The sequence below is a fragment of the Marmota marmota genome, unplaced genomic scaffold, assembly GCF_001458135.2.
Source record: "Marmota marmota marmota unplaced genomic scaffold, marMar, whole genome shotgun sequence".
Taxonomy (NCBI): Eukaryota; Metazoa; Chordata; class Mammalia; order Rodentia; family Sciuridae; genus Marmota; species Marmota marmota.
This window is the reverse complement of record NW_026000222.1, coordinates 8,398,044-8,416,904: the sequence shown is the minus strand read 5'-3', so window position 1 is coordinate 8,416,904 and position 18,861 is coordinate 8,398,044. Positions and strand designations below refer to the sequence as shown.

General features: G+C 45.1%; 1 protein-coding gene across 3 annotated transcripts in view; it reads left to right on the top strand.

Moving 5' to 3' along the window:
* The window catches only part of Wwox (WW domain containing oxidoreductase), an 875,116-nt gene that overhangs the window by 169,897 nt on the left and 686,358 nt on the right, over positions 1-18,861 (top strand). The window lies entirely within an intron of this gene.

Genomic DNA, 18,861 nt, shown 5'->3' with positions numbered 1-18,861 from the left:
GATCCTAATTCCATCCACACCCGCAAATCAAGTAACGTCACATATTTACTGATTCCAAGTTAAAAACTGAACTCAATTTTCAGCATCCTTTACGCACATTCCGGCATGTGTGCATGCACGTGCATACACATGCACACCCATTTGAACACTGTTGGTAAGCTCAGGAAATTCTGCCCAGCATTCTGTTGGTTTTAAGTGTTGTTTACCACCTGCACGTGAAAATGCTTATTACTGACTTATTTGGAAAGTACAGAGTCAAAGTGGAAAGATGACTGGATAATTGCCAGGGTCCCACCACCTAAAGACAACTAACACTCATCTGTGGTTTACTTTCCTATAACTCTCTGAGCAGCCTCATGTGTAAGGAAGGTGACTGGGGTTTTAAAGCGCTAGTGAGCCCATGGGTGTGACAGTGCATGTAGGTGTTCTTGCTGTTGAGTGGATTTTAATAGACTGAGCATACCCAGGGTATCTGTGTAATATAAATTATTTTAAAAAGTGGTCTGGTGATACTCGTTTTCTAGAAAAAGGTCAAGAAGAACTTAGGACTAGCAGCCCTAATGCTCCCACATTGCCCTCGTCTCCCACCTAGGTAATCAGACAGTGGGGGCCAGGTTCGCCTGTCTTAGTGCCTCATGAATATGGTTCTTGCAGTAGGTGCTTTTCTGTGACCTACACCTCTCAGCTTACTGTTGCGTAGAGCTACAGCACCGTGTTTCCTGTAGCTGTAGACGTTCCCTTGTGTACCTGCGCTGCGGCATCTTATCCGCAGCTGCATTTATACACATGTGGATTCTGTGTTCTTCATGTAACATTCCCACCAAATCTTTCTTTCTGATTTAACATTCTCTATAAAAATCTCTGTCTTGAATGGCATTGCAGTGTTAGTGGAGTGGGCCCGTCTCTGTTTATCTTATGGTTAAATATTTACAGGTTTCCAGGTTTGCTTGTGTTTGGTTTTGTGGTTGTAAGTGGTACTGCTCTGAACGATGTCTCCACAGACTCCCGTGTTTGTTGTTGTTGGTTGTTTGTTGTTAAAATCTGAGATGGATTTCTTAGGTTAAATCTCTGAAGGGGAATAGGTAGTTGGAACCTTCGCGGTCTTTTGATGTGTGCTGTCAAGTTCCTTTTAAAGAGGGTTGTACCCGCTTTTATCTTCCTCCAGCAAAGCTCAAGAGCCTCTTTTGTCCTGAGCTTACCAGCATCTTCACCAGAGAACCTTGTAGTAGTTTTCTGCTTAAAACGTTTCCCATAGTCCATCTTATTAGTGTGGATGGTTCCCACCCCATGAGGCAGCATTTCCCCAGGTGGATGCCACAGGAAAATGGCAGTGGGTTTGAACCTAACAGTTCAGCCTTGGGTCCCAGTACTTTTGGTTCTCTGTTTTGTGGCTTAGGCAAAATATGTTACCTTATTGAGCTTCGGTTTTCTTATCTGAAAAGTGGGGCTTTTTATTCCTGAACTGTGTTTTCTGCTTCTTTATTTAGCTTGGTCACTCTTAAAATTCTGTTCCTGTGAGATGGTGATGATATGATTTCTCTTTTGTTGTGTTACTTCACAGGAGGTAGACTCTTAACTGTAGCACTTTTCAATGCTGCTTTTAAAATCGTGGGATTATGCTCCTCAATTATACTAGTCCTATACTCTGGGACATGCCACCTGCTGGAATTAGCCGTCGCACTGTTCTTTAGTATCTACTTCTCAAACAAGCATTTTTTAAATGTCTAACATGACCCAGGCCCTCTCCTGAGCTCTGGGGATGTCGAAATGAAATAAACTTCTTCCTGAGAATTAGAGCATGTGGGCAAAGACTGGCTAGTGAGTGGACCAGTTGTGAGGCTGGGTGGGTTTATAGTCCAGGACATTGGGAGTCTTAGAGGAGGCCTAGCTCACCCACCAAGGAGCAGCGAGGTCAGGGGAGACTTCAGGCAGAAAGCTCTTTTGAGCTGGGATCTGGAAGGATGAGTAGGAGTTAGCCACATGAAGAATGGGGAAAACCATTGAGATCCGATGGTGTCCCGTGAGTAGCCACCCCCTCCACTCATGCTCACCCACACTTGTGACACATGCATGCATACACACACATTTAGAGGTCAGACGGAGCAGCATTTCTTCCCCGGGAATGATTTTGCCTCCAATGGGACATTTTGCACCATCTGGAAACACTTTTCTTGTCCTGATGTGACGGGTAGAGGTCACTGGCATCTAGCAGGTAGCTGATGCCTGTACTACACGACAGCACCCATGCAAGAGTTTATCTGACCCTGAAGTTCGATATCGCTGAGGCTGAGAAACAATGGGCCAGAGCATGGGGAAGGAGCCATCAGGATAAAGGCAGAGAAAAAAGTGTCCTGCCCCCTCCCCAGAACTGGAAGGTGAGTGCGCATGCATGTCCACATCCTCACACACCCCTGTGAAGTGGGTGGTGCTGGTGCCTCCCCTGCTAGGAGGCTGCCCAGGTCCTTCAAGCCTGCTGGCTGGCCTTGATCCACTGTCCAGGGAGTCAGCGGCTCGGCAGGTGTGCCTCACCACAGGCTTTCTGCACAGCGTCCTCACCTTGATTTATTGGTGCATTTTATTTCTGCTTCAGTGTTGATGACATGCAGGGACGCAGTGGAGCCTGGAGGAAATGAGAGTGGACAGTGAGACGATTACCCTTCATTTTCGCTCCCCATAAACATCTTCTGTTTCTTTTTTAGAAGACGTTGCTAATCCCCTTGTGCATTACCTCTGCATGCTCTTTCCTCAGCCTCAGTATAAAAAGCAAAGTGGTGCTGACTTTCTCCTTATGGCTGTTGAAAAGGTTACACAGTGTTTGGACCACTGCCTGCTTCTACCCTGGAGCACAAAAGATCCACGAGTAGAAATTGGTTCTAACAATATCCCTTTAGAGAACACCGAGGGATGTGAATCACTTTTGATTTAAAGGCATTGTGTCCCTTAGATTCGGAGTTGGGGGATGACATGCACTTGATCTTCCCTTCCTGCTGGGGAGCACTAATTGAGTGGCTGTGCAGGTGCAGAAGCAGCTTACATAAACTGTGGAGCCCTGGGTCCTGTGCCAGGGTGTGTGTTTAAATTTCTAGAAAAGTTTTGGTTTTGAAGAGAGTGGGGGGCAGGGGGGAAGAGAGGAGAGTTCATAAATTCTAGGGGAATTTCCAGCTTTCCAATACAACAGGAAGAGCTGCAGACCTTAGGGTTCTTTGGTTGCAAGCAGCAGCAAAGACTCTGGATAATTTAAGGAGAAAGAAGATATCACACTAGACTGATGTGAGTTTGTTTGTGAGCAACAGAAGCTCAACCACCCTGTGGCTTAGTCTCCATGGGTCGAGGCCAGGTATGGTCTCCCGGCACCACAGTACTTTTCAAGCTCTTCTGATGGTGATATGCTGACCCCGGTTTTCCTTGCTGCATCCTCACGCAACCCCTCCCAGACCTAACTGCAGTCAACCCCCCCAATATGATGTACAATTATATCATTTTCCTTTATTTCATCTCACTTATCATGATGCAGGGGTAGGGTTACATGTGGGTGAGAATATTCAGTCTGTTTCCCTAACTAAGCTAAGGCAGGAGCTCTCTCAGTTTTGTTCATTGTGGCTGCGCAGACATCTTAAGTGAATGAGTGATGATGTCAAGATGTAGAGCTCAAGTGCGCCTCGATTTTTAAGTGGAAGATTAAGCAAGAATGAAGCAGTTCTGTCTGCATTCACGCCATGCATTTCCTTCCTAACCCTTTCTGCTTGGGCTGTCATGGTAAATGGGTCCTGATTTGGTGTTGGGGTGGTTGTGCATTGGTGAACTTGAGGTGGAAAGCTTCAGGTGACTGCACCTGCATTCTAGGTGGGACTGTTTTGCATTTCTTTTTCACATCTTAGGTTTTTTCCAGAAGTGCTTTGGTTAATTCATACTGATTAAAATGAATCCTAATAACAACATTATTCCCCAAAGAATATGGGCTTCCTTTGCTGCATGAAATTATCTCGAGAAGGAATTGATGAAGTAAACCCAGTCACCTCTTGCCAAATGCTTTTTAGGATTATTCAACCAAAGTTAGAAAGTGCACCTATGGGAAGCCAAGCATCTGGATCAAGAATGAAATATCCAGATGCTTTCAAGTATCTAGATGCTTCTGACCATCTGGTTCTTTCAGTTCCTGACGAATGATCCAGCTGTTTTGCAGAAGATGGTATACCTCGTCTGACAGAAAAGTAGTGCTCTTAGAAAAGCCCCGTGTCAACCTATATGTGCTAACATAGGATCTCTGACTTTAATTGAAGCCATGTTTCAGTAACAGAAAACAGAAGCTCATGGTGTCTGAAGCTGTTTTGCTGCGGGTGCCAGATTGCATGGGATTTTAGGTTAACTGTCACACTTAACCACCAGTCTTCGTTGCTTGAAGCTTTCTTCTATTTGTAATGCCTTCACACCTGAACCAGGATCTTTACAGATGGAACATAAGATGCTGGTGTTCAACCACCACAGACTGCATAATGCCTAAACCGTTTCGTGTTTGTTAAAGTGTAGAAAAAGTATGATGCTGAAAATCTCTGTCAATAGGAATTCCTGAGCTTTAATTGAAATGGATCTTTCTGGAACTAGCATTTTAGAACCTGAATAGCACATCTTCCCCTGTCCTGTCCGCCCCCACCCCACCTGCTTTAGCTTAAGGCTAAGTATGGGCTCAGTGTTAGAGTTGTTTTTAAACAAATTAAGACTGGATTAGAGTAGCATAATTTGAAAACTCATGGAGTCCTGAAACCCACACGTGGACTGCCACAAATCCTTGTTTGATATCTGTGGGTCTGTAGGACTGAATTCGAGGTCCTTAAAAGAATATCCTCCAGTGAATAAAGATACAAGACTGGGTTTATGTGTTATTCTGTCATTTTTCTGATGGGGCAGAGTGCATGGAAAGGTGGAACATAGGAAGCTGTGTGCCCAGTGGTCAGGAGGGAGGTATTGGGGTGACGGCGAAAGCGCTCTGGCCTGGTGCACCTTGGCTTGTGTACACCTCTCAGCAGGGCCTCCAGGTTAGGGTCTGTCACCTGTTTCATAGACACCTGGGGGTTGGGGAGAGGTGGGCAAGAGGCATGTGATTCTGCTTGCATTTAGTGACATTAGCTGTTCGTACTGAATAGACACAAGTGGATTTCATTCGTGAATATTTGTTACACATATTGGAAGTGACAGACCCACAGGCCCAGGTTGTGTGTCAAACACAAACTCAGATCAGTACATCAGGTTCAGGGGACCCACTGGGATGTCTGGCCTGAATACTCCACACGTTTTACAGAAAGCCAAATGGTGTTGGTGTCTTGGCAGAGACCTGGGATGATCACGTGCATGGTACTCGTGGGCTCAGACGGGCGGGATGGACTGGTGGGGGAAGAGGAGCTCAGGTACCAGGAAGAGCAAAGCGCCAGACCCATCTGGATGCTGTTATGTACTGATGATAGAGTCGGTTCTGTTGCTGTTAACGTTGACCTTCTGCGTGTTAGCCAGCATTAGGGGAAATGGTGTTTGGATGTGGTCTCCCTTGGTAATGCATTGTTATACATAACGAAGATTTCTTTCTTAAAGGAGTAGTACACAGTAGCTTTTATTGAGTGGTTTCTGTAGCAAGGATCTATGCCAAATGCTTTCATATTTTCTCCTTTTTAAACTTCACAACGACTGAATAACATAGATATCAGAACCCCATTTTACAGTAGGGAAAGTGGGGATTCAGAGAGATTAAGTGACTTCCACAGCCAATGAGTCATGCACCAGGTGCCCCAGGTAGGTCTGAATTAACTCTTCTTCACTGGATGCTCCTGCCTCTGATGGTTCATTTACTTTGTGTATTTATTTTGGTACTGGGAATTGAACTCAGGGGTGCTGTACCTCTGAACCATATCCCCAGCCCTATTTATTTTTTATTTTGAGACAGAGTCTCACCAAGTTGCTTAGGGCCTCCCTCAGTTGCTGAGGCTGGGGTTCCATCTGCCTGTGTCACTGGGATAACAAGGCACTTTACTTGGTGGTAAACAAGATGAGCCTGTGGGGCAGGGCTGGCCAGCGTTCCTGGGATGGGGCAGTAGTGACTTCAGCTCTGTGGAGGGGCCCTTCTGCAGCTGTTCCTGTCCGCCGCTGTGGCACAGAAGCAGCCCTGCACAGGAGGTCCGTGCACGGCCCCGGCAGCATTTCAACAACAAACCTGATTCTTGGGCACGGAAATTTAAGTTTCATGGAACTTCTACATTTCAATAAATATCATTCTTCTTTTGGGTGTTTGTTATTCCCCTAACCATTTGAAAATGAGAACACTGTGCTTAGCTCTCAGGCCTCACAGTCAGTGTGTTGGATTTGGGGGAGCTGGCTACAGGGAGCTGCCGTCTGTTACAGAGAAGCAGTAGGAACGGGCATCAGCAAGCTGGGTGGAGACCTGACCTTGGGGCCAGCTTCGGCACGTCTGTTGGGAGAGCTTTGGGTATGCCTTGGGAGTGTCCATCTGGTGGCCAGGCTCAGCTGGGGGTGAGGGATTTGTAAGAAGCTTGGGGCAGGGTCTGTCTTTTCTTGAAGATGTTTATTTTTTAAATTGCTTTGTGTTCACTGATGGAGATAATGGCAGTGGCTGGGGAGGGCGTGCTAGTAGTTCCACGCCATGGGACAGACTGTCCATTCACTCATTTCCACGGACTTGTGGAGGACCTACAGTGTGCCGGGCATGGTGCTGCATGGTCTTTGTACATTAGATGAAACCGACAGTCGTGACCTTCCATTTCCCAGAGCTTCAGAGCCCTGGGTTCCATCCATAGTGGGGATACACAGAGGCTCAGATAATGAGAGGGAGCCGGCAGACCCAACACCTGCCCATCGCTTCTGCCTTCCTCTGTGAGCTTGCTTTAGTGGGTCACTCACTGGGTTACTACACACCAGATAGTGAAAAGAAGAAGAGGGGACCCCACCAAGAAAGGGTGGCCCATCTTGGGGTGAAACACGCCTGCACCTGGCTCTGAGCCTGTGTACTTTTTGGTGCGGGGATGGTGGTGACCCTGGAAAGAACAGGGGCACGTGGATTCTCCATCTCCTCTTCCTCTTTTGAATCAGAAAAACATGTTTGTGTTCCAGGTCTTCCCTGGTTAAATAAGCTAGCATGTTCTTGGTTACTTCAACTTATATTTTCCTTTTCTTCTGCCTAACCCCTGTGTATTATGATACCCATCTTTTGCAGATGAGAAAAGAAGTGAATTATTAGAATGACGAATGAGGGAAATGACAAATGACTGATTACAGAGCTTGTTGGGCCCATAGCTGGATGGGATCCAGTGTGAGGCCTCGACAGCTGACAGCCCTTTGCTGCACAGCAGGGGGTGCTGGGTCCTCTCCTTGGCATGTTTTGATACATTTTCCTCCTTTCGACATTAACCTTTGACCTCTAAGGGTATTTCCTCTGCAGTACAGACAGGGAGTGCTCAGAGTTCAGCTGGTGCAGATGACTTGCTCAAGGAGACTAAACCTGGAGTGGCAGGGTTGGGATTTGAACCTCTCCTCTATTTCAAAAGCCTAGCCTTTCCCACAAAGGCCACGCCACCTGCTTAAGTCAAGGCACCTGGTTTTCCTGTTTGTAGAGTGAGTGGGCTGCTTCTGAGTTTCTGTGATTCCAGGAATTGCTCATCTCACTATTGAAAGTCAGAAGACAGCAAGTATTGCTGAGGATGGGGAAAGGGTGCACCTCTCAGCCATTGCTGGTGGAAACTATGTGCAGGCACCATGGAACATACCCTGGAAGGTCTCACAATCAAACCCACAGTTACCATGTGCCCGGTAACTACACTCCCAGGTACGTGTGAATAGAAATGAAAACACACACGGAAACTTGTCCATGAACGTTATTCATAACAACTGAAAGGTGGAAACAACCCAAGTGTCCATCAACGGATAAATGAATAAATGATAAAAGATAGCATATCCATACGATGGAGTATTCCTCTATTATGAAAAGGAGTGAAGTGCTGATATATGCTACGAAATGGATAAACTTTGTAAACTCGCTGAGTGAAAGAGGGTAGTCAAAGGAAACCACGTGTACTGTGACTCCATCATGTGAAATGTCCAAGGAGAGAAGCTGATAGTAAGTTTTCGGCTGATTGGAAGTGAGGGAATTAGTGGCAGGATAGGAAAGTGATATCTAAAGGTGATTAAAAAGGCTTATTCAGTTCATAGTTGCAACCAGAAATCTTCAAATTTCTGGGTACACTTAATTGGGTGAATTACCCAGCTGGTGAATATGGCAGTGTCTTTGCTCTCAGAAAAACCACGCAGGGCACACACTGCTTGCACCTGGGCACGGATGCCCATTTCTCAGATTTCCACATGTGGCCTCTGAGTCTCCATAAGCGACTGGGAGTGGTTCTCCAGGCCCAGGGCCGCAGCAGCCATTAAAGCTGGAACTGGGCTGTGTGACTCCTTCCTTCGCAATACAAATGTTTACCAGCTCTAATCAGAAGAAATGAAAAATCACATGTCTAATTTTAAATATGTCACCTCTGATCACAGGTGTTGTTAAAACAGCTCTTTCATGACTTTATAAATATTCCAAGATTTATTTTGAAGCAATGTTTCATTATTCCTATACTATGATTAAATATTGAGAATATTGCTTTTCCAATTGTTCTATTGCAGTATTTAATGAGTGCAATTAAATGGAAAAATTGCCTTTTTAACTGATGATAGTCCATTAGTGTCTCCGTCTCTTCAGAAAAGAAAAGAAGTGAATTATTAGAATGACGAATGAGGGAAAGTTACCGCTGTGATGGAGAGGTGCGATTTCCCTCCACATAATCTTCAATTAGTGATCTCTGTAAGAGGATGTTTTTCAAAAGGGTAATAGAGAAGTAATGAGATCAGAAGGAGGTCAACCCAGCCTTCTCCGTGTGGCAGCTTGATTAATTTATTTCTCCTTCTTGGAGATTGCTGCAAGGGGCTTTTGTCACCCTGTGTTTTCATGGGACTGTAACCTGAGTGACTGCTGATGTATTAGCCTTCCAGGCAAGGAAGCAGGTCCGCCGCCCTGGAACAGAAGGGTTAGGAGTCAGGGGGCATTTGCTTTTGTGCCTTGACTTGAACACTCTCTGGTAACTTGTGATGATGGTGATGGTTATGAAAAATAAATCATCAAATAAAATGCCCTGTGCCAATGCCTCCCACGGGCACTTTGGTGTTCGGACGTGAGTCTCATTTTGTTCTTGCAGCACCTGTGTATCCCGAGACCCCTCTTTTGCAGATGAGAAGAGTCTCTTTTGCAGGCTCCCAGAGACTTCCAGCAGGAAGTGGGGTTCAAATCCCTCTCTGCCTCTAAACTTTTGAGTGGCTCTCTGGAAATCTGCGACGCCTGCAAACTTTGTTGGAACGTTGCATCCCGTTGTGTTGTGCTGAGGATCCAGGAAATGAGATCACGAAGCTACAACAACGGGGACCCGAACTCCGTGGATCCTCACAAAAGGACAAAACACAACTGGTGCTGTCATCAGTGCTTTATGTTAAGTGCACAATTTCAGCCTACTTGCAGAACTGAAGCCGCAAGGTGGCATGCCGGATGCCAACTTGGCATATTCCATCTTTTTATACGCTGCCACCCCCATCATTACTTTTCTAGGAAAACCCATGTTGTAATCATTTGCTTGGAGAAATAGGCAGTTGAGCATTCTTGTCACATGGAGGAATCCAGCCTTCGTGAAGGATACAGATTAAGATCCTTACCGCTGTGTCACTGACTGTGTGTCATTGGACAAGTTACTCAACCCCTCTGACCTCATTTGTCTTACCTTGTTCTCTTGCATAGTCGTTATATTACTGAAAAACGACAGAAAGCACATTTTCCAGCATTTAGCACTGTGTGTGTGTGTGTGTGTGTGTGTGTGTGTACGTACTAAACCCAGAGGCACTTAACCACTGAGCTATATCCCCAAACCTTTTTTTTTTTTGAAGAGGGTCTCACTAAGTTGCTGAGGCTAGCTTTGAACTCATGCTCCTCCTTCTTAGCCTCCCGAGTCGCTGGAATTGTAGGCATGGGCCAAGGCGCCCAGTTGTAGCATCTATTTAATTTGTGATTTATATTTTTGTTTTAACATGGACAACAGATTTCTGTAGTCTTGCTTGCCATGGACATGGACTTAATTCTCTCAATTAGACATTCAAATGCACAATAAATTTAAAATACAGATACAGCTTTTATTGTCAAAGCATATTATTTATTGAAGAAGTGTCTGCCTCCGAAACTGCTCGGTTTCTTTTTAGGTTGTATTTATTTGGTTATTGGATGTTGAACTTTCCCAGTTTGGAGATGACAAACACATCTAAACATCCTCCTTTTCCAACTGAATTTGTCTTGCTTTGTTATACGTCTCCTGGAGACTCATTTTCATCAGCACCATCAATTCATGGTCACCCTGAGCTTCTTGGATCCCTAGCACAGCATGAGGCACGGTCCTCAGGAACTTCCCTGCAGTCTCAAGTCCTGACCTTGTGACATCCGTGTCCCTCCATGAGCCCGTGTTGAAGAATCGGCAGAGCTCATCCAAACCCGGAGTTCATTTAAGCAGCAGCGATGGGACTACATTATAGGCCAGGTCTGTCTTATGAAGGATGATAAATGAATATGTCACCCTGGGAAGGAAGTCACTCTGTCATCCTGTGACAGGCTGGCTTGATGTGTTTGAGCTGGTGTCCCTAAAAGTCGGGATGGGGGTGTGACGCGTGTGGGCTTCCAGGCCCGCTGACGGCTCGTTTCCTTCTGTGCCTCCCCAGTTTGGCATTGGGGCATCTCTCAGCCCCAGTGTGGGAGGAGAGGGCATCATTGCGTGGCTGTGCAGAGCCCGGAGCCAGTGTAGACCGTGACCCCTCTCCTTCCATCGCCAGGTGGTATCATGTTCCCATTTTGGCTCCTGCTGGGAGGTGTGTCTGATGCGACAGGAAGGAAACTTCTAGAACCTTCCCTTTTTTTTTTTTTTTTTTAACTTGAAGACCACTCTGGGGTCTTTACAGCAGGGTGGCCTCTTCTGAACAGCACACAGGTCGCTAGTGTCTCTCCTGGACCCCAGGCCGTGGTTAAGCATCCTCCTCTCCAGTGGTTCCTGGCCTGCGGGGCCACCACGCTTTTGCAGGCCCCGGGGCTGAGTTGCAAGGAGCCAGTCGGCAGGAGTCAGCAAACCCAAGCGAGTCCTGGATCCTTAAGGCCCATGCATGCTTCCTTATTGGCAATGCAAAACCCCATTCTATAAAACAGAGTTATGAAGCATTTCCTTGGCTGGCGGGAAGCTCCGGTGGCAGCAATGTGGACTGGCGCATGGTATGGTCTTGTTTATGACCTGAGTGTCCCTGGTTATCCATCATAGGTGCCTTCTCATCTACTTTGCTACAGATATTTGTGTGTGTGTGTCCAGACCCCACAGGGGTGTGGCCGGTTCTGTGAGTGAACTCTCGGGGGTTTCTTTAGAGGAAACAACAACCCAAAGAACCCTCCAAGCAGACCTGGGTTTAGAGGAAGAATCTCAGGCCTTGGTGTGGCCTGGGGCAGGGTGTTTTATTTTCCATCTTCTATAACCTGGTGGTGAATGAGAAGATCATGGTGACGACAGCAGCGTGTCACTCACAGAACCAGTACACTCTGGTGACTTGCCATGCTGGGTGGCAGAGGTTCAAGAACAAGATGTAGAAATCGGTTCTTGATGAAATCAGGTGGGTGTGTGTTACCTGACATTCTAGTGAGGACAGAAGTGTGCTGTGGATCATAGAGATGTGGCTGCTGTGGGGATAGCCTGCCTGGTGCGGATGCTGAAAAGCCCTGGGGAGGCCCTGCAGAGCCATCCCCCTGCCCCCGCAGCACCCGGTGCTTCCTGCTCCGGTCTCCAGGCAGCTGGCCTCTGTAGATATTTTTAATTATCATAAGAAGCGCTTGCAGTGGAATTGCAACCTGGGGGCATGTGTGGTTCTGGTTTCCTTGAGACAGTGGAATTTCCTCCCCTGGCTGCCTGAGCCCAGCCTGTTCTCCTCTGTGGGCATTTGTGGAATGGCACTCCGGAGGAAATAAGAAAGGACAAATGCACCGAACTGCATGCTCTGTTCCTCAGAATGGGTCTCCCACCTAGAAGGTTCTGGAAAGAGTGGCATTTCCTACATCCGTGAACCTCGTCACCAACAGGCTGGAATAGTAGCGAGAACAGCTCTTGAAGCTTTGTGGCAAGCATGAGCCATCTTTGTGACTGTGGCACTGAGGTCATATGGCAGGGTTCCTGGTGACAACGCCCCCAAACATAGGCCAAGTAAAAATTAGTTTCTGGTGGACGTTGGCGGGAAGAGGAGAAGGCTCTGGGCGAGACCTTGACTGTGGATTGCCTGGGTCGTACCCACATGTGGGGAGGTGTCTTTCTGGTCTGTTCTAAGAATAATCCCCCTTGAGTCCCACCCGTTGCCCGTGTAGCACTGAAAACCTTCCTTACAATGGAAGCCATCACTTGGAAACACACCTTTATTTTGCTGATTGCAGATTTAATTTGGTAAAAGCCAATCACCACCCATGCCTCGAACTGTGCACTTATAATGGTCAGAGTCATCAATTTCAGTTTGCATATATTTTACTACAATTAAAAAAAAAAAAACAAAAAAACAAAACCATCACTGACCTCAAGCCCCGCACTGTATGGAGGGTCCTGAATCGATGCTCTGGAAGACGGTCTCCCCCTGCCCAGCAGGCTCCTTAGCTCCCAGGTGTGGGAGCAGCGCTTCCGGCACCTCCCTCGGTGCCCTGCATAGGGGCACTTTTCTGAACAAGTCAGTAAAATTTAAACATTCTTCTCCCTCCTTTCACTCACCCTGGAAGAGGAATTTAATTTACTTCTTCATGTGGTGCCCCTTAAACTTCCTCCTGGAAACAGAAGAAAAATAAAATTAGGTTTCTGTAAGCTGAGATGATATGCATGTTGTTATTATTTTCAATACAGGTAAAATAATCTCTCCACTTTATTTTTAAACACTACCTCATCATATACATAATCTAGTCTTTTCTGGTGCAGCCTGTTTATTCAGACAGGCAGAAGTTGATGCTAAAGATTGGCGTTAAATTGAGGAAATCATTCATGTAGTAAATAAGATAATTTGTTTCTGCCCCCGAAAAGATTAAAATATAGATTTTTTTCATGGTCTGTATTATTTTTAACACCTACCGTCCCTGAATATGTTAGATTCAAATTCCATAATTTGAAGGGGCTTTTTATTGCAACTGAGATATTTTTTCAGTTACAGAAATTATCACTGAGGGTATTTATGCTTGAGTTTCTTCCTTTCTTTTCTTATTTTAACAAATGAAATTTTTAATTAGAAGTCATGTAAGTTCCTAAAATGAGAGGTAAGTGGGGATGGTAATATTAGCATATTTTATTATTTGTATATTTTTGGCAATGTATAGCTCCATGCCTCCAAATAAAACAATTAATAAACTAATTACATAGTGATGAATAAAGTCTCATGACAGTCTCTTTAATTTCTATGTGGATAGAATTCCTATATCATAAATATATCATGAAGACTACTATCATGATATAGGTAGTTATTGCTCATTCTTTTGCCTTAACTTCTGTCTACAAAGAGGGAAGAGAGTGGCTGACATATGCACACATGGCCCTGAAACAACTTTTGTGTAAAATCAGTTTCTTAGTATGTTTTCTGTTGCTATAACAGAATACTTGACACTGGAATACTATAGAGAAAAGAGGTTCATCTTGACTCTTGATTTTGGAAGTGAGGAAGTCCAAGAGCATGGCTTGAGTATCTGCACAGCTTCCAGTGGGGACCTTGTGCCGCTCAAGAGGTAGGGAGTGGAAGGACAAGCAGATTCATGCAGAAAAGAGAAAGGGGGCTCAGCTCCCAAGACAGCTAACCTCCTGTGAGAAGGACATTTGCTCATACATGAGGACTCCAGCCCCAGTACCCAAACACTTCCCTCCAGGCCCTACCTCCCAGGGCCCTGCACTGTGGAATTGAGATTGCAACACATGAGCCTTTGGGGTCACCAAGCACAGCACAGAGTAATTTGGCATATCTGTGCTTATCCCCCCGGTTCAGGGGGCATAGGTGACAGTGACTGTGAATGCACAGGAGATGCAGCAGCAGAACTGGAGTCTTGTTACTTGGACGCCGTCATTCTTGAATGGCCTCGTTTTGAGGACTTTGTCCTTTCTAAGTGCCTGTCGTGTGCCAGCCTTGTGAGGATATTTTTGCAAACATTGTTTTACCCGATCATTCCAACAGCCTGTGAGACGTCTGCTGCAGTGATTCCCTTTTCACAGAGGCAGCAGCTGAGACTTGGGGGAGGTTATGTAACCCGCCAGCAGGGAGGAGGTGGAGCTGGGGTTTGAACTGGGCAGTGTGACTCCAGAGCTCCTCTTGAGCGCTCTGGGAACAGGGGAAGGCGGGCTGCGGAGTGCGTTCAGCAGCTCCTAGATAGTCTACCCGCTTACTGTTCAGGCCTGGTTCAGACTTGCTTCTCTCAGCAGCCTTCCCTGAGCCTCCTTGGACAGCTTCCCCTGCGAACTCCTGTGTCCCTGCCCTGTTTGTCCCCACCTCTCTTGCCCTTAGCTAAAGAGGAAGATTCCCAGGCCCACATGGACCTACTGGTCTACAACCTCCATTTCTGCTTTTTGAAATACTCCCCAAGTAATTCTTATTTTCCATTAAGAAATAGGCCAGTTGATCACAAGTGCCTTAGAGTCTAGGACAGGTATTTTCTCTCTGAGTCCCCAAATCTAGTACTTTCCATTAGGGGAGGAGCCTGTGATGTGTTAGCCAACATGCTATAAGGTAGACATCGGGGAAAAGTGGAGAGCTCCTGGAAGCTTGGTTTAATGCTGAGCCCAAGGGCATACTCCGTTTGCTGAAGTGCAGACGCACCCATTCATCTATTCTAAGTATTTACTCCGGTCAATTAAATAGGCTGATAGACTAATATTTTTGGTGGTTAATGAACTGTTGCTTTTCCTTTATGTCATTATGATTGGATACAATAACCCCACCATTGCCTAAATTATTCCCTTCACTGTGGTTTTAATAATAATGGCACGCCTGATGTCTGAGGACCACAGGTGGCATGTATTGAGCTCTCGGTGTGCATTCAGACACTCGCAGGTGTTATTCTCATGACTTCCACAGGAAACACTATCCCCATTTTACAGATGAAGAGACTGAGGCTCAGAAAGCGAACGCTGTCCTGAGTCACACAGTTTGATGCAGAGTCAGAGCGCCTACCAGGAAGGTCTGTCTTCTGTGCTTATGTTCTGAACCGTATCATCATAAACCCTTCTGATTGGCCCAGAACCTTTGTGCAATAGACCTTTGCAAACTGAGATTGTTCACTTGGATGTTTTGAGCAGTGTTGAAGAACACTTTACATTTTTTAGGATGGGTGCTGTACTTTTAAAATCATTTCCATGTTCACATATAAATAATTACATTATTAAGCATTATCATTGTGGATTTAGTGACTGTAGTCTATTCAGATCTGACAGTTTGTCTTAAATTCTACCAATAATTTTTTTAAACATTCTTTTTACTTTCTAATAAATCTGAAATAATTAATTCAGCATATCATATTTATAGGCTTCTTCTGGTAAGAATCATGCACATATACACAAACACATATGCATCTTCAGTGACGTTAATTGAAATGTAGGAGCACTTCATTCGATTCTCCAGAATACATATTCATGAGCAAGAGGCTCGCATGTTGATTACATGTGCATGCATGTACACAGGCATCAAGTACCTGCCCACACATCATGGTTGCAAATGTTTGCTCTGCATGTATGGCCTCAAGTTTGCCATAAGTTAATTGGAGTTTAGTTTTTTTTTTTACTGGGGATTTGAATTTAAATGATTAATTCACTTAAGAAATAAGTTGTGTTTCAAAGAGAAGCATGGAACGCAGCCACAGGGACTCTCTCTCCTCCCCCTCTTCGTCCTTCCCTTTTAGAAGCCTGGTATGATCCATCCGTGGTAAATATTTCATGTACTTTGCATATCAGCCCGAGTTCCCTTTGTGGAGTCAGGTAAATGGAATGTAAATCCCCACGTACTCCAGACAGTAAAACAGCATTATTTGATGTTACATCACATAAACATGCAGATTTGATTCCCCTTTACTCACGCTGTAAAAACAAAGTTTTTAAAGTGGTTAGCCATACCTGGAAATGTAAATGCATTCGCCTAATGTAATGCCAAAGAAAAATTAAGACAAATGATACCACATCGCTGCCACAGACTGCGGCTCGCACAAAATTCACTTTAGTTATTATGCTGTGAATACGGGCTCTCACCCTCCTCTGTGAATGCACAATTTATGTTGAATGCAACATGAATCATTTTAATAGACCGAGCAAAAAGTCCCCAAAGTCGATTTTCAAATTATGAACCTTGGAACAGAATATAACAAGAGCCAACAACAAATAGTTCAGACTGCTCGGAGTGCTGGGTGAACCATTAAAGATACAGCACGTACTTTCCGTAAGGTGTTGTACATTTCTTAGCCTAATGGCGAAAGATATCAGAAATGGGGGACTTTTAACGCTCTTTCTCGAGCCGTCATTCTGCTCAATTATTTTCACATTTGTGTAATCAAGATATTCCCAAACAGAACATAGAGTTGTATATTGTTTGGAACTAATTATATGTATTATAAATCCAAGAATTAATTTAAATGACCCAGTTTCTACGGAGAAAAAGGCACATTGTTTTTAAATCGCTAACTAAACAAAAATGCTAACCCATATGGGAGAAATTTCCAAAGAACTAAAGCTACCCACTGGGACAATGGGTAAATTCCACCAAAATGAAAACAAGAGTCACTGAGTCATATCTGAACAAAATCCAGAATTGATTGGAAAGAGGCTGACATTTTACTCCCCCAGGAAGCAAAGTTGAGATGGCCATTTTTTTTTTTTTTTAAACAAGGTACCCAGGATGGAGACCAGAGGTTCTCCGGGTGCTGCGGGACCAGCAGCAGCACCACCCAGGGCTCTTTTGAAGTAGAAATGCTCTCCTCATCCTAGAGCTGTTGAATCAGAAGGTCAGGGGTGGGGATGGAGTGAGAGTTAGTCCCCACAGACGAGGTTGTCACAAGCCCTCTGCTGACCTCTGATACCTGCTCCCTCTGATTCCCAGGACTGAGATGGGGCCCAAGCACTGGCCTTCTCTAAAAGGTGCCCTGGGTGAAGCAGGTGCCATTTGTCTTGACCAATGAAACAGAAGGCCTGCAGTTGCCAGGTGACAACAGAAGGTGCCCAGGAGCCTTGCGGAAGACCACAGGGAGGTGCTGAGGGCCTGTGTCAAACTGGAGGACCAGTCCCCCTCTGTACCCGGGGAGGTGCTGGGCTCTGGGCTCCAGCTGCTTGCCACCATGGAGAATTGCAGACCTGATGCTACCAGCATTTCTCAATTGTTTTTTAATCAGAGGCTAAAAATTCTGGCTCTCTTAAGTGGTATTTGCTGATTTTAAATTATTGGCAACTCATTCATGTTTTTGGAGAGTGTAGGTCACAGAAAACATGTTTGTGGTTGTTAGCCAGTTTATAGGCTATGGAAGGATTTTAGTATCTTTGAGAAAACTAGTGAATAGATTGATAACTGAGCAGGAAAAAGTCTTGGGATATGTTGGAGGTTTTGTTGAAGGACAGTTTTAGATTTATAAAATAACTGATAAGATGCATGGAGCCTATAAGCCTACCCAACACCCATCCTTACCTATGGCAGAGGGGTTATTATGAACACCTTGTGTTAGAGTTGCACGTTGGTTACAGCAAACCAATATGATACCTTGGTTTTAACTGCAGTCCGCTCTTTACATTTGTTTTCTCTGGGTTACGGTAAGTGGTGATGACAGGCATCTGCCACTGCAGTTTGACACGGCATGTTTTCATCCCTGTGAAGTTCCCCGAGGAAGTATTTTTAAAAGTACCATGTGTTTATGTCACTATTTCTCCTACCCAAGTCCTGTGAATTAAGGCTGTCTGGATTGGAGGGTCTCAGTGCTCAGAATGAGACAGCCCCCTGTGCCCAGCTGCCTCTAGCAACTGCGATGGACCCCTGAGGTGCCTCTGAGCCCTGGGGTTCGCCCTCCTTGGTTTTGGAGATGAACCTGCTGATGCTCCCTGAGAGTGGAGCTGATGTAGAAGTATCCCCCCATCCCTGTAGGGTCCTCACTCCTGGCCTCCTATCTCTCAATGGATCTTCATTCATAGGAGACTTCTGATGATGCCCTCAGGTCACCCAGCCACCGTGTTGAGGAAAGTTTGAGGCAGTTTCTTTCTTTAGTTCTCTTTAACAATATATGAAATTATTCTTATAAAACATCAAAATTTTCTAGAAAGGAGAGATGGCTAATATTTTAAGTCCTGTGATTTGTGATTACATGGTTTACTCATTACTAAGTTCACCTATGTAAATAAAATGTTAATTTTGTGAAAAATTGTGGAAATTTACTATATTACAGGGAAACCATTTTTTTTAGAGAGAGAATGAATCTTTTTTATAGATGGAGACAACACAATGCCTTTATTTTTATGTGGTGCTAAGAATCGAACCCGGGTCCCGCCTGTGCTAGGCGAGTGCTCTACCACAATCCCAGCCCCAAAACCAAATTCTTTGTTACTTGCCCAATGTCCTGAGGAACAGATGGAAATGTCGACAGCAGGACCTATTGAGTTTTCAGCTCTAAGAGTTTCAATACTTTGTTTAATCCACAGAGACAAAGCTGTTGTTTTCTTCAATCCAAAAATGAATAATTTTATCACTGCAAAATTCTCTTCTATGTCTTTTGCCTTTTGGGGTATA